Below are 15,244 nucleotides of genomic sequence, written 5' to 3' on the forward strand. Positions count from 1 at the left end.
CTGCAGTGTGAAAAGACATCAAAAATGCAGTTTTTGGTGGAAAAATTTATTCTCTTTTAGAAATAATTTATTTTAGTTACTATAGATTTTTAACCCAATTAATTTCCATGGATCCCTCTATAAATATCATCGCCATTCTTATATTATCGAACCATCACTGACAGTCTACTTCTGCGGCCAAATCCTTATATCTGCAATAACTGTGAAGAGTAATGACATGATTTGAAGCAAATATGCTGTTCCCTGTTTCCACATTGGTGCTGGTATACTATCTGGACGAGGTGCAGACGTTCCTTTCTTCTTTTCCAATGATGTTGACACTGCCTGTGGATCCATCGGCTCTATCAACCCATAATCCACTTCTAGGAAGGGGAAAAAATTGACTTCTAAGTTGGTCTGAATATTGTTCTGGTTGACTACTCATCCTCTCCGGCTTTTCTCAATACTTTGGACACGAAGCTGCTGGAGGGCAAAACTCAATGAGAATCAAAACTGAGGGCAAAACTGATACGGCCGTATTACTCATTTAATTCCCTGCCAATATGATTTATTATCCTTACTTATAAACTGCTTTGCCATTTCTCTATGACTCTCCTTCTCTTCTGCCACTTTCTTTGTTTTCACAACTTTTTATATTCTTTACGTGGTATATTTGTAATAAACAACTATATTAAATAGTCAACAGCCTCTTTGTCCTTGAAACACGTCAGAAGGCCCTTAGTCCTTTAAAACCAAACATTTACATCTAAGACAAGCAAGAAAAGCAGAGAGGTCAGAGCCTAGACATGAGTAATTGCGAATAAAATATAAATAGCAAAACAGAAATAGAGCCTTGGCTTGTCTTGGCTTTTCTCTGTCTACAATTAGCCATGTCTTGATGCAACCTATGCAACCTCCTGCAAAACACTTGATAAATTCCATTCCGATAACTTCAAAAACCGAGTCCGTTGATTTTGAATTGAAGTTATCAAGTATTTTGCAGTAGGTTGCATAGGTTGCATCAAGACATGGCTAATTGTAGACAGAAAAAAAGCCAAGAAGGATAGTCCAAGTAATTGAGAGGCAAATGTTTAAATGGCTGGGGCAGGGGTAAATGGTGGGAGTCTATTGATTATGAACTGAAGTTATCAAGTATTTTGCAGTAGGTTGAATAAGTTGCATCAAGACATGGCTAATTGTAGACAGAGAAAAGCCAAGACAGATAGTCCAAGTAATTGTGAGGCAAATGTTTAAATGGCGGATAAATGGCGGGAGTATGTATGACTCTCTTGTTGGCATATATATATATATATATATATATATATATATATATATATATATATATATATATATATATATATATATATATATATATATATATATATATATATATATATATATATATATATATATATATATTATTAAGTTTGATTTAATGATTGATATTTATTGATTAAATGTTGATCCTACTTGCTATAATCTCTTGTCGAGTCCTATTCTCGTTTTTGTTCTTAAAACCAATAAGTATATTCAATAATAAACCTCATTCTTCCTCTAAGACTCAGTAGGTTCTCCACCTCCTTATAACTATGCTAGGCGGCCTGGCTAGCTACTGAGACGCTACCAGTAAAATATTCACCTCGCTACACCTAGAAGCTGATAGAAATGACTTTACGACATCTGGTGGCAGCCTGAAACTGAGTTGAGAGGATTAAGGTAGATTATTGAATTAAATCAAGAATGGATTGTTCAGAGGGGGAAATAAAAATAACTTGCTCTTACAGCGGTGCTGGATATAACAAACATTATGCCAGAGTATGCAGAAGTTATAGAATTTGAGAAATTTATTGACAAATTAAAAATTGCCAATGAGTTGACTGAAACATTTATTTCAAAACTAAAGACAATTTTTAGCAGCGAGTTTAAGGGGAAGCGCTTTACAATACTTGGAGTCAATAAGAGATACAGAGCCAAATAACATGGACACTAATTGATTCATTCGAAACTAGATTTAACGAAACATGTCAATCAATAAGGCTTAAAACTTAGGTATTTACTTTTAACGCATCAACAAGTATTCGTGAATAAGCAGACAAGATTTGGAGGTCTGTATGCTTGCAACTGGGAAAAAGTGGAGCCGATGAAACAATTCAAAAAGGACAGTTACATGCATCTACGCAGGGATCGGCAAGAAAAAACTTGTTAGACTAATACTATCACAAAAACTTGGAAACCCCGGGGAAGCTATTACTCTGATAGAAAGGGAAATTCAAATCGATGAAGCGATGACAAAATTTGACGACCAGTCCCATGCCCTTAGGTCCTTAATGGCTTGGAACACCAAATATTATGAACGTCCTCAGGCAGAGAATAGCAGGTGAAACGGATATAGGTCCCAAATATATAAAGAAACACTTAAAGATCTAGATAGGAGCAAAAAGCTACAAATCAGAATAGACAATATAGAAAAAGATTTAATTGCTATTGTTGTGGCAAGCCAAACCGATTTGCGTCAGAATATTGCACAAGGATACTTAATGAAGGTTTAATTTATAATAGAATAAACCAGTTTCAATCTCAAGGCGGAAAAAAATAGAAAGCCATAGGCTAACTAATAGGTGGCAGGTAAAAGCTACAGGATACTTTCCTGGAAGGGATGGAAATCGCAATAATTCCAAATTTGTACAAGAAATCAGGCAGAAAACCATGCCCTAGGCCAAACAAATTTAAACATTGAAACCTGGGAAGTCCCAAAAAAATTTGGCAAAATAACAGAGAGCATTTTAATAAAAAAACAGCCTGTGGGAGTCACAAGAGCTGTACCTTTTTTAAGACCCATATATAGCTTAGGATGTTACGATTCCGATAATTCTAGTGATTTAACGGTTGTACGTTATTTTAAGATTGAGTGTTTTCAAAAGTTATTTTGTCTAATCCAAACAGGTACTTCTACTTGTTTAATTAGACAGGAAACTGTTAGAAAGTTTCCAATTAATGTACAGAATCAAATTATTAAATGTCATAATAATCGGACTTTGGTTACCGGTCATAGACTTACTTGTCTAGGAGAATGTCCCTTACAATTTAGCATAGGAGATACGGAAATTACTGTTAGAACAATAGTGTGTAAGCAGCTACCTTTCTCATGCGTTTTTGGATTGGTCGCAGTAAGAAGCTATAGAATCCTATGGGATCCAGTAGCATTACCGTTGCCAAACCAAACTCAAATACTACACCAATTTGTGCAGCATCAAAAACAATAATAAAATCCTTGAATACAGTTTACATTTAAGTGACGTGGTAACTCTAGACGGAGGAACCACAGTTCAAGTTTTAGCTATCCCCGATGCTAGAGATAGTAAATCTAAGACGACTGATGTCATTCTAGGAGGCCATACCCTAAAAGACTATCCTCAGTTTTCGTATAAAGCCAGATAATAAAAATTGATGAAGAAGTGGTGTATCTGAACCTCTCCAATTTAAACAATGACAAAGTAAAACAAAATAAAATAGTCTTAGAGGTTTTAGAAAAATTTTGAATATAAATTTAAAATCCTTAAAATGTTCAGAATTGAGTATAAATGTGACTATTCAAAAGTAACTTGGAATGAAACCTCAAAATTAGGAAGATTATGGAATGAAAAACATTGACTTTTTTAGAAGCCCAGGGCAAGGCCTATATCTTGTCATGTTGGGATATGAGGCTGGGATGCATCAGAAATGTCAATGCCCAGTGTCAGTACCTATGAAAATTTGCCTGGTTTTCGAAAAATGAAGAAAACACTCTCTAAAAGTCACAGAATCTTAATTAAAATCACACGGTCAGATTCAGCGTACTAGCAGGGTATAACCCTGCTGTAGAGATTTCAAGCTCCTATCTGCAAAACTGAGGAATTTATATTTCTTTTTTTGCCTGAATAGAAAACAAGGATGCATGTTTTTTGTTTTGTTTTTTGTTCGCTTGTTTTTCACAGGAGTGATCGTATTGAGCCAATAGTCCTTGAATATTGGGACAGGGCTTATTCGAACGGATATTAAAAGTTCTAGGATCCTTTTTAAGTGGCAAAAAAAATCAAAGGCAACTAGCATCCCTCCTACACCCTTTTTTCTCCAAAGTCGTCCGATCAAAATTTTGTGAAAACCATTTTCAAACGGATACTAAAAGTTCTAGCGTCCTTTTTAAGTGGCCAAAAAATTCAAGGGCAACTAGTCACCCTCTTACGCTCATTTTTCTCCGAAGACGTCCGATCAAAATTTAGAGAAAACTATTTTTCAGCATAGGGGAAAGGTTCAGTTACTATGCCTTTGCGGATAACATCCCCCCACAGCACTTGGAGAAAGACCTGCAAGTCATGAAACTTACTCATTGTTTACGTATAGTATTTGTTATTGGGAGGTATACAGACATTCTTTTTTTGGGAGGGGGAGGGGGTATTTCTACTGGGGGGATTATCCACGGGGGAATTTCCTTGGGGACCGAAGTTTCGGGGGGGGGGGGGGGTTTCAGGGGAAATGTCACACGGGGGAATTTCCCGTAATTTCAATGCGAAATTATTTTCATTTGTCTTACTTTCTTTTTGCCAAATCAATTTTACATGTGGAAAAGTTAAGGGGAATTGTCTGGTAACATTTTCACCAGATGGGAATTGTCTAGAGGATCTTTTCGTAGGGGGATTTTTCCACGAGAAAAATTCGTCATTGGGTAGTTTTCCACGAGATAAATTCTTCAGAGGGAATTTTCTGCTTGAGTAGCTTAACACTAGGGGGGGGGGATACAGGAAAAAATTTCCACGGAGAGGGCATTTCCAGGATGATATGAAAAATAATCAGAAAATAAGTCTTTTTTTCTCAATTCAGCCAAAATCGTTCGCAACAAATTTTTCAGGGGGGGGGGGGTTAAATGAGAATGGAATTGTCTGGGGGAATTTGCTGATGTGGGTGTATTTACACATGGGTGGATCTTTTCCCGGAGGGATTTTCAAAACTTAAAAAGAACAGACATTATAAGGTATATGAGGGCCGAGGGGGACTGCCCCCTACTCAATACCTCGCTTTTTATGCTAAAGTTAGACATTTTGTTCCATTTCTTTAAGAATGACTTCTAAAACATAATGTCTGTTTAATTAGAGCAAGTTATTAAGGAGGGGCAATCTCTCTCATATACATAATAACTTCTGTTCACTAAGCTGCTAAGTTGATGTAAAAGAAGTTGTAATTTCTGGAAGATATAGAAGAAACTAAAATTTCTTAAGAACACACAGAGACTATGTATAAATGTATGTAAAATGTAATATAAATGTATACTATGTATAATTGTATGTATAAATGAATAGATAAAAATCTAAGCTATGCATCAATATGGTTATTATTAAAATTATTGAAGATCACACACATGAAATTATTAGGCTAGTTTGTTGACTTAGCCTAACTACAAGAACCACTTTTTGGGAATACCAATTATCCTATTTCAATGTATATATCCTTTTGGTGTTTCAGTTTTGTTCACATATTAACATTGCCATTAGGCCTATGAAAAAAATGGTAAATTTGTAGGTGACCATATAATTTAGCTAAAATGAAAGTGAAAACACCATATGATGCCTTTTTATTCTCTTTCATAATTCAAGAATCACCTCTGGGGCTAATTTCATCTTGAGCCCTTAAAGGGGCCCCAAAGGTATTTTATATGAATGATAAAAGAGCATAGGCTAAGAAAGCATCAAATGATGTTTTCACTTTTATCCTAGCTAAATTATGGGTTACCAAATTATGTTACCAATTTCAAATTTACCATGAAATTTACCCAACCCCCTAATGTACAAATATATACCCTGAATTCTTGACAGCAAAGTTTCAAATCACAAAATTCACTGCTATTTTTGTTGATTTCATTTGAAAAACTTGATATGGTAAGAAAATGGGGTAAAATTCTACTTTAGCTAGTTTTGGCTATCTTGGAAAGGGGCTAGATTAGGAAAACGAAACTTACAGGGATAGGTCTACCAGTTAAAGTATGTCTTGGGAAGGTATTTTGGTAAATTTGCAGGTGGGACTATAATTTAGCTAGGATGAAAGTGAAAACATTTGGCACCTTTTTTATGCTTTTTCACAATACAATAATTGCTTCTGTTGCTATTTGTATCTTGAGCCCTTAAAGAGGCCCTGAAGGTATTTTATATGAATTATGAAAGAGCATAAAACAAACATCAAATGATGTTTTGACTTTCATCCTAGCTACATTATATGGTCCATTTAAAAGTTACCATAAAACTTACCCACCCCACCCCCATAATGTACAAATATAGGTAAAGTTTTACCAAATCATATCATTGAGTTAGGAATAAAGTGAATACACCATTTGATGCATTTTTCTATGCTGATTACAAATATAATAATCATTTCTGTTGGAAATTAATTTCAGCCCCCCCCCTATATATTCCAATTAAGGGTTAGGTTAGGTATATATAGGGGGGGGGGGCTGAAATTCATTTCCAATAAATTATTATTATATTTGTAATCAGCATAAAAAAAGGCATCAAATGGTGTATTCACTTTATTCCTAACTCAATAATATGATTTGGTAGAACTTTACCCAAATATATACCATGAATTGGTGACAGCAAAGTTTTGAATCACAAAATTCAGCACTATTTTTGTCAATGGCATTTGAAAAACTTGAAATGTTAGGAAAATGGTTTATATTTGAGATGCCCAATAAATGATGTTTAGATTGTTATAAATAAGTATTTTTGGAATATATTGCTCTTAAACAACTTATTTATAAAATAGTGATTTGTTTTTAACAACTTTTCAATAACTTAACTAGTGTTTATAACTTCTCTGTGTGGTTACAAAAATGAAATATCTTTAGGGCCTCTTCAAGGGCTCAAGATGCAATTTGCAACAGAAGCAATTATTGAATTATGAAAGAGCATAAAAAAAGGCATCAAATGATGTTTTCACTTTCATCCTAGCTAAATTATAGTGCCACCTTCAAATTTACCAGTATTTTAAAGTACCTACCTCCACTCCTCCCTTTAGAGTGTCCTGACCTTTGATGACCTTTAAAAATCTGTGTGTTATAAAAGTCAAACATTGCAAAATAGATCTTCTGCTTGAATGAAGTACAACAAAATTGTTTTCAGCGTCACTAACTCAATCCCAATTATAAGGTTTTAAAGATGTGCAAATACATTTCTTAAATTTTGAAAAAAAACATTGATATGGATTAAAATTCTACTCAAATAACAGAAATTCCATTTTCAGAACTAAAGCAAGAAAAAAAGAAACTGATAACTGAAAATTAAGGTAAAATGATGTTTTGTCAAAATTTCAATGGGTCAAAATGTCATGTAGACAAATTTTAGAACCCTCTAGAGGGAGAAGGAGTAGAGGTAGGTACTTCAAGATACCTTCCTGGGATATATATTTAGCCTGTAGACCCATCCCTGAAAATATTTTTTTTAACCTAGCCCCTTTCCAAGATAGCCAAAAGTAGCTTAAGTAGAATTTTACTGAAAATGGTTTATATTTGACTTGCCTAATTAATGAGGTTGTATTTGTGTGATAAATTCTTTGTGTGATTACAGAATGAAATACATTTGGGGCCCCTTTAAGGGCTCAAGATGCAACTAGCCCCAGAAGCAATTCTTGAATTATGAAAGAGTATAAAAAAAGGCATCAAATGATGTTTTCATTTTCATCTTAGCTAAATTATGTGACTTAGGAATTTACCAAAAAAATTGCCATTTGTAGATGATTCAGGAATATTTTAGTAATTATTATTTGGTGAATTTTCATATTTAACATAATTTAGCAGTATGAATTTAGGATCAATGCTGGTCATAATTTTTACTTCATAATATGCATAGTAATCCTAGTGAACATATTATCTAGGGGGAAAACCTTTATCCTCACTATTTCCCTTGTTTTTCAGTATTTTAATCACATTTTTCAATATTTATTTCAATTCTTCAAGTCTTGAATTTTTTTTTTAAACAAAAACACCCAAGAGCTGTCTAGCTAATCTAACCCTACTTAACCTAAATTTATGAATATTAGCCTATTTATATCTTTTTGGTAGATGTCAGAGATGATTTTTAACTTTCATAAATAGAATATTTGAAAATGGAAAAATGCAGTAAAATCTGTTTATTCTTCACAATTTTGTTTAAAAAAATTGTGCAACTATAAAAGAAGTGATGAAAAAGGTTCTCCCCCTGGAAAATATGTTAACGAGGATTATTATGAATATTATGAAATAAGAATTGTTTTCTTAATGTGTCTCCTTATGACCAGGACTGGTCCTAAATTTATACCAATTTAGCAAGGATAAAAGTGAATACATCATTTGATGCCTTTTCTTATGCTAGTTTGATAAATTATCAGCTTACACCATAATTTAGCTGGGATAAATGTGTTTATATCACTTGATGCCTTTTTTTTATGCTCTTTCATAATTCAGCAATGCTTTATGGGGAAATTATATTTTGAGTCTTCAAAGGGCTCAAAACAGCTAAGGGTACCAGCAGAAAGTTTTCCAGGGAATGCCAGATGCCAAAATATCAGTGGTGGTTAGGTGTCAGGGAATATATTTTAGGATATTTTTTGTAGGAATAAGTTTGTTTTTCAATACTTTTAGGGAAAAACTCTCCAATAAAAATAACTATTAAATTGTATACAAAAAGAAACAATAAATAGTAAATTCTAAACAAGAAGGATTTCTGGTGAAGGGATCAATTTATTTAATCAAAAAATTACTTAATTGTTATGCATTTAATCTTAAAAAAAAATGAAAATCAAACCAAAATTACAGAAAGATTTATTGCTTTGATTAAATTATAACAAATGCAAACTTGTTTTTATGCAATTTCCTACACCTTAGAAGAGTTTACAGAACGAGTAGAGATACTAAAAAATTATACTGCCTGCAGAGAAATCACATTTTTATTTTATAGTGGCCATGTAAAATGTACCTGTTTCATAACAGGACAATTCTCCCCCTCAAACCCCCTTAAAATCCCTTATATATTCAGACATTAAAAAAAATTGAATAGCAAAAGAAAGACAAAATTTAAACTTAACTATCAAGCTGTCAAATTGACCCTGTTTCTTTTTATTGTCCTATATTACTAAATATAATGAACAGGTTCAAAAAATTTTCATCGCAAGAGAATCTTACCAAATTGTTTGTCATAAAAAACTGGGAGTAAAAAGTGACATGGGCCAATATTCACCAAAACTAAAAATGTAATTCTCATGACAATCGCTACACCTGCAGTATTGGTTTTTTATGCTGATTAATTAAAAAAAACTTTTTCCACAAAATAAGTTTTTCAAAGAAAAGTAAAGAACTCCATTAAACAAAAAATGAGCAAAAATAAAGTCAAATAATCTACCAAGCATGAAACTAATAACCAAGTCAAACTCAAAACAAGCAGAAATTAACCTAAGTTGGGCTAAAAACCCCTATGCCTTCCCAAGACCAGAACATAATTTGCACTTTACTGAAAAAAATACAAATGAATGTGCATTGTCAGTTTAATATACATATGTCAGTTTAACTGATATTTAATAATCAATATGTCAATATTAATTGATTTATTAAAGTTTTAAAACTAAAAACATTTATATTTTTTTCAGTTAAAGTGCAAATTATGTTCTGGCCTTGGGAAGGCATAGGGGTTTTGAGCCCCACTTAAGTTAATTTCTGCTTGTTTTGAGTTTGACTTGGTTATTTATTGTAACTTCTGCTTGTTTTGGGTTTCATTTATTTATTGATACTGATTTGTGGTAGTTTCACGCTTGGTAGATTATTTGATTCTATTTTTGTTCATTTTTGGTCTAATGGAGTTCTTTACTTTTATTTGAAAAACTTATTTTGTGGAAAAAGTTTTTTTAATTAATTTATGTTTGTTTTATATTGACATAGTCTTTTCAGGGAAAAAGAAAATAATGCTTTAAATCTTTTTTTTTTTTAGGACTTTATAGTTTGGTCTGCTATTTGTATGCTGGAGAAACATTTTCACCAATTTTTAATTTTGACCTAATTTCCAGAACTTTCTACTATGTTGAACAAAATGGCTATCTGAAAATTTTGATTGGAAGTGTTTGGGGGAATGGTGGAAGTAAGAGGGGGATTAGTTACCATCCAATCACTTTCAACTAATAAAAAGGGCACTAGCCCTCTCAATTTCCAATTGAATGAGCCCCTTTTGAAGTTTTTACGACAACTCTATCATTAAAAACCTTATATGCCCCCAGGGCATAACTTAAAACCATTGCCCTGGGGACTCTGGGGAGTTTGTCATACTTAAATACATAATCTCCAAAACTTTCAACTATGTTGAACAAAAAAGGCTGTCTCTAAACTTTGATTGAACATGTTTGGGAAAATGGTGGGCATGAGAGGGGGGTTAATTACTCTCCACTCACTTTCGACTATTAAAAAAGCAAATTTCAATTTCCAGTCAAATGAACCCCTTTTGAAATTTCTACAACAACTTTCTATATAAACCTTATATGCCCCTAGGGCATAACTTACAACCCTTGCACTGAGGGCTCTGATAGGGTTATCATCCTAAAAGACCTAATTTCCAGAACTGTCAACTACATTGAACAAAATGGCTATCTCAGAATTTTGATTGGATGTGTTTGGGGAAATGGTGGATGTGAGAGGGGGGTTAGTTGCCCTTCAATCACTTTTGACTATTAAAAGGGCGCTAGCCCTTTCAATTTTCAATTGAATGAGCCATTTTTGATGTTTTTACAACATTGCTTTCTATAAAAACCTTACATGCTCCCAGGGCATAACTTACAACCCTTACCCTGAGGGTTGTTTGGGAATGGGTTGTCATCCTTAAAGACCTAATTCCCCAAACTTTCAACTGCGTTGAATAAAATGGCTATCTAAAAATTTTGATTGGATGTGTTTGGGGAAAAGGTGGGCAAGAGAGGGGGGCTAGTTGCCTCAAATCACTTTCAACTATTAAAAAGGGCACTAGACCTTTGACTTTCAAATCAAATGAGCCCTTTTCCAAGTTTCTAAAACAAAGATTTCAATAAAAACTTATATACCCCCAGGGCATAACTTATAACCCTTGCCCTGAAGACTTTGGGGGGAGTGTCCTGCTCAAAGGTATAATTTCCTGAACTGTAACTCTGTGGAACAAAATGGCTATCACAAAATTTTAATTGAATGTGTTTTGGGAAATGGTGGGCATGGAAGGGGTGTTACTTGCCTTCCAATTACTCTCAACTAAATATTCTCAAATAAATATTGAAAAATTTGATTAAAATACTGAAAAACAAGGGAAATAGTGAGGATAAAGGTTTTCCCCCTAGATAATATGTTCACTAGGATTACTATGCATATTATGAAGTAAAAATTATGACCAGCATTGATTTCCAATCGAATGAACCCTTTTTGAAGTTTCTACCACAATGTGTTCTATAAAAAACTTTGTATGCCTCCAGGGCATAACTTGCAACTGTTGTCTTGAGGGCTGTGAGGGGGTTGTCGTCCTCAAGGCCTAATTTACAGAACTTAAAACTATGTTGAATAATGTGGCTATCTCAAAATTTTGATTGGATGTGTTTGGGGAAATGGTGGGCTTAACAGGGGGTTAGTTGCCCTCCAATCCCTTCTGACTATTAAAAATTGTACTAGCCCTTTTAATTTCCAATCAAATGACCTTTTTTGAAGTTTGTACAACAAAGCCTTCTATAAAAACCTTATATGCTCCCAGGGTATAACTTACAACCCTTGCCCCAAGGGTTGTGGGGGAGTGTCCTCCTCAAAAAGATATTTTCCATGTGGAAATCATCTATGCTGAACAAAATGGCTATCTTAAAATTTTGATTGGATGTGTTTGGGGGGATGATGGGCGTGGGGGGGAGCTAGTTGCCCTCCAATCACTTTTGACTATTAAAAAGGGCACTAGTTACTCCAATTTCCTATTAAATGAGCCCTTTTTTGAAGTTTCCTTTTTGAAGCACTGTGAGGGGGTTGTCATCCTCAAAGACCTATGTTACAGAACTTAAAACTATGTTGAATAATGTGGCTGTCTCAAAATTTTGATCAGATGTGTTTGGGGAAAAGGTGGGCATGAGAGGGGGTATAGTTGCCCTCCAATCACTTTCGACTATTATAAAGGGCACTAGCTCTTTGAATTTCCAATCGAAGGAGCCTTTTTTGAAATTTCTATGACAATGCCTTCTATAAAAACCTTACATGCCCCTAGGGCATAGCTTAAAACCCTTGCCCCGAGGGTTATGGGGGAGTGTCCTGCTCAAAAACATATTTTCTATCTGGAAATCAACTACGCTGAACAAAATGGCTATCTCAAAATTTTGATTGGATGTGTTTAGGGGAATGATGGGCATTGGGGGGTGGGGCATAGTTGCCCTCCTATCACTTTCAACTATTAAAAGGGCACTAGCCCTTTGAATTTCCAATTATATGAGCCTTTTTTGAAGTTTCTATGACAACGCCTTCTATAAAAACCTTATATGCCCCCAGGGCATAACTTATAACCCTTGCCCCGAGGGTTGTGGAGGAGTTTCCTCCCCAAAAACATAATTTCTATCTGGAAATCCACAACACTGAACAAAATGGCTATCTAAAAATTTTGATTGGATGTGTTTGGGGAAAAGGTGGGCAAGAGAGGGGGGCTAGTTGCCCTCAAATCCGCTTTCGACTATTAAAAAGGGCACTAGACCTTTGAATTTCCAATCGAATGAGCCCTTTTTCAAGTTTCTAAGACCAAGATCTCAATAAAAACTTATATGCCCCGAGAGCATAACTTATAACCCTTCCCCTGAAGACTGTGGGGGGATTTTCCTGCTCAAAGGTATAATTTCCTGAACTGTAACTCTGTGGAACAAAATGGCTGTCTCAAAATTTTAATTGAATATGTTTTGGGAAATGGTGGGCATGAAAGGGGTGTTAATTGCCTTCCAATTACTTTCAACTATTAAAAAGGGCACTAGCCATTTCAATTTCCAATCAAATGAGTCCTTTTTGAAGTTTCTATCACAATGCGTTCTATAAAAACTTTGTATGCCTCCAGGGAATAACTTGCAACTGTTGTCTTGAGGGCTGTGAGGGGGTTGTCGTCCTCAAGGCCTAATTTACAGAACTTAAAACTACGTTGAATAATGTGGCTGTTTCAAAATTTTTATTGGATATGTGTGGGGAAAAGGTGGCCGTGAGAAGGGGGTTAGATTTCCTCCAATTACTTTTGACTATTAAAAGGCACTAGTCATTTGAATTTCCAATCGAATAATCTTTTTTTGAAGTTTCTACGACAATGCCTTCTATAAAAACCTTATATGCTCCCAGGGTATAACTTACAACCCTTGCCCCAAGGGTTGTGGGGGAGTGTCCTCCTCAAAAAGATATTTTCCATGTGGAAATCATCTATGCTGAACAAAATGGCTATCTCAAAATTTTGATTCGATGTTTTTGGGGGGATGATGGGCGTGGCAGGGCTAGTTGCCCTCCAATCACTTTTGACTATTAAAAAGGGCACTAGTTGCTCCAATTTCCTATAAAATGAGCCCTTTTTTGAGTTTCCTTTTTGAAGCACTGTGAGGAGGTTGTCATCCTCAAAGACCTAATTTACAGAACTTAAAACTATGTTGAATAATGTGGCTGTCTCAAAATTTTGATCAGATGCGTTTGGGGAAAAGGTGGGCGTGAGGGGGGGGGTTAGTTGCCCTCCAATCACTTTCGACTATTATAAAGGGCACTAGCTCTTTGAATTTCCAATCGAAGGAGCCTTTTTTGAAATTTCTATGACAATGCCTTCTATAAAAACCTTATATGCCTCCAGGGCATAACTTAAAACCCTTGCCCCAAGGGTTGTGAGGGAGTGTCCTCCTTAAAAACATATTTTCTATCTGGAAATCAACTATGCTGAACAAAATGACTATCTCAAAATTTTGATTGGATGTGTTTAGGGGAATGATGGGCGTTGGGGGGGGGGGGGGCTAGTTGCCCTCCTATCACTTTAAACTATTAAAAGGGCACAAGCCCTTTGAATTTCCAATTATATTAGCCTTTTTTGAAGTTTCTATGACAACGCCTTCTATAAAAACCTTATATGCCCCCAGGGCATAACTTAAAACCCTTGCCCCGAGGGTTGTGGAGGAGTGTCCTCCCCAAAAACATAATTTCTATCTGGAAATCCACAACACTGAACAAAATGGCTATCTAAAACTTTTGATTGGATGTGTTTGGGGAAAACGTGGGCAAGAGAGGGGGCCTAGTTGCCCTCAAATCACTTTCAACTATTAAAAAGGGCACTAGACCTTTGAATTTCAAATCAAATGAGCCCTTTTTCAAGTTTCTAAAACAAAGATTTCAATAAAAACTTATATACTCCCAGGGAATAACTTATAACCCTTGCCCTGAAGACTGTGGGGGGAGTGTCCTGCTCAAAGGTATAATTTCCTGAACTGTAACTCTGTGGAACAAAATGGCTATCACAAAATTTTAATTGAATGTGTTTTGGGAAATGGTGGGCATGGAAGGGGTGTTACTTGCCTTCCAATTACTCTCAACTATTAAAAAGGGCACTAGCCATTTCAATTTCCAATCGAATGAGCCCTTTTTGAAGTTTCTACCACAAGGCGTTCTATAAAAACTTTGTATGCCTCCAGGGCATAACTTGCAACTGTTGTCTTGAGGGCTGTGAGGGGGTTGTCATCCTCAAGGCCTAATTTACAGAACTTAAAACTATGTTGAATAATGTGGCTATCTCAAAATTTTGACTGGATATGTTTGGGCAAAAGGTGGGCATGAGAGGGGGGTTAGTTGCCGTCCAATCACTTTCGACAACTAAAAAGGGCACTAGCCCTTTGAATTTCCAATCGAATGAGCCTTTTTTGAAGTTTCTACAACAATGCCTTCTATAAAAACCTTATATGCTCCCAGGGTATAACTTACAACCCTTGCCCCAAGGGTTGTGGGGGAGTGTCCTCCTCAAAAAGATATTTTCCATGTGGAAATCATCTATGCTGAACAAAATGGCTATCTCACAATTTTGATTGGCTGTGTTTGGGGGGATGATGGGTGTGGGGGGTGGGCGAGTTGCCCTCCAATCACTTTTGACTATTAAAAAGGGCACTAGTTACTCCAATTTCCTATAAAATGAGCCCTTTTTTGAAGTTTCCTTTTTGAAGCACTGAGAGGGGGTTGTCATCCTCAAAGACCTAATTTACAGAACTTAAAACTATGTTGAATAATGTGGCTGTCTCAAAA

At 35.2% G+C, this 15,244-nt stretch overlaps 1 protein-coding gene across 1 annotated transcript in view; it reads left to right on the forward strand.

Moving 5' to 3' along the window:
• The first annotated feature begins 5,125 nt into the window (after positions 1-5,125).
• LOC148956431 (ATP-dependent RNA helicase DDX42) overlaps positions 5,126-15,244 on the forward strand; it is a 73,382-nt gene continuing 63,263 nt past the window's right edge. The window contains exon 1 of the mRNA XM_089108194.1: positions 5,126-5,255. The gene's annotated coding sequence lies outside the window, so the exon portion shown is untranslated. The remainder of the gene's footprint in view (positions 5,256-15,244) is intronic.

Source organism: Artemia sp. Qi Xiang Cuo, chromosome 1 (genome assembly GCF_049724085.1).
Source record: "Artemia sp. Qi Xiang Cuo chromosome 1, ASM4972408v1, whole genome shotgun sequence".
Classification (NCBI taxonomy): domain Eukaryota; kingdom Metazoa; phylum Arthropoda; class Branchiopoda; order Anostraca; family Artemiidae; genus Artemia; species Artemia sp. Qi Xiang Cuo.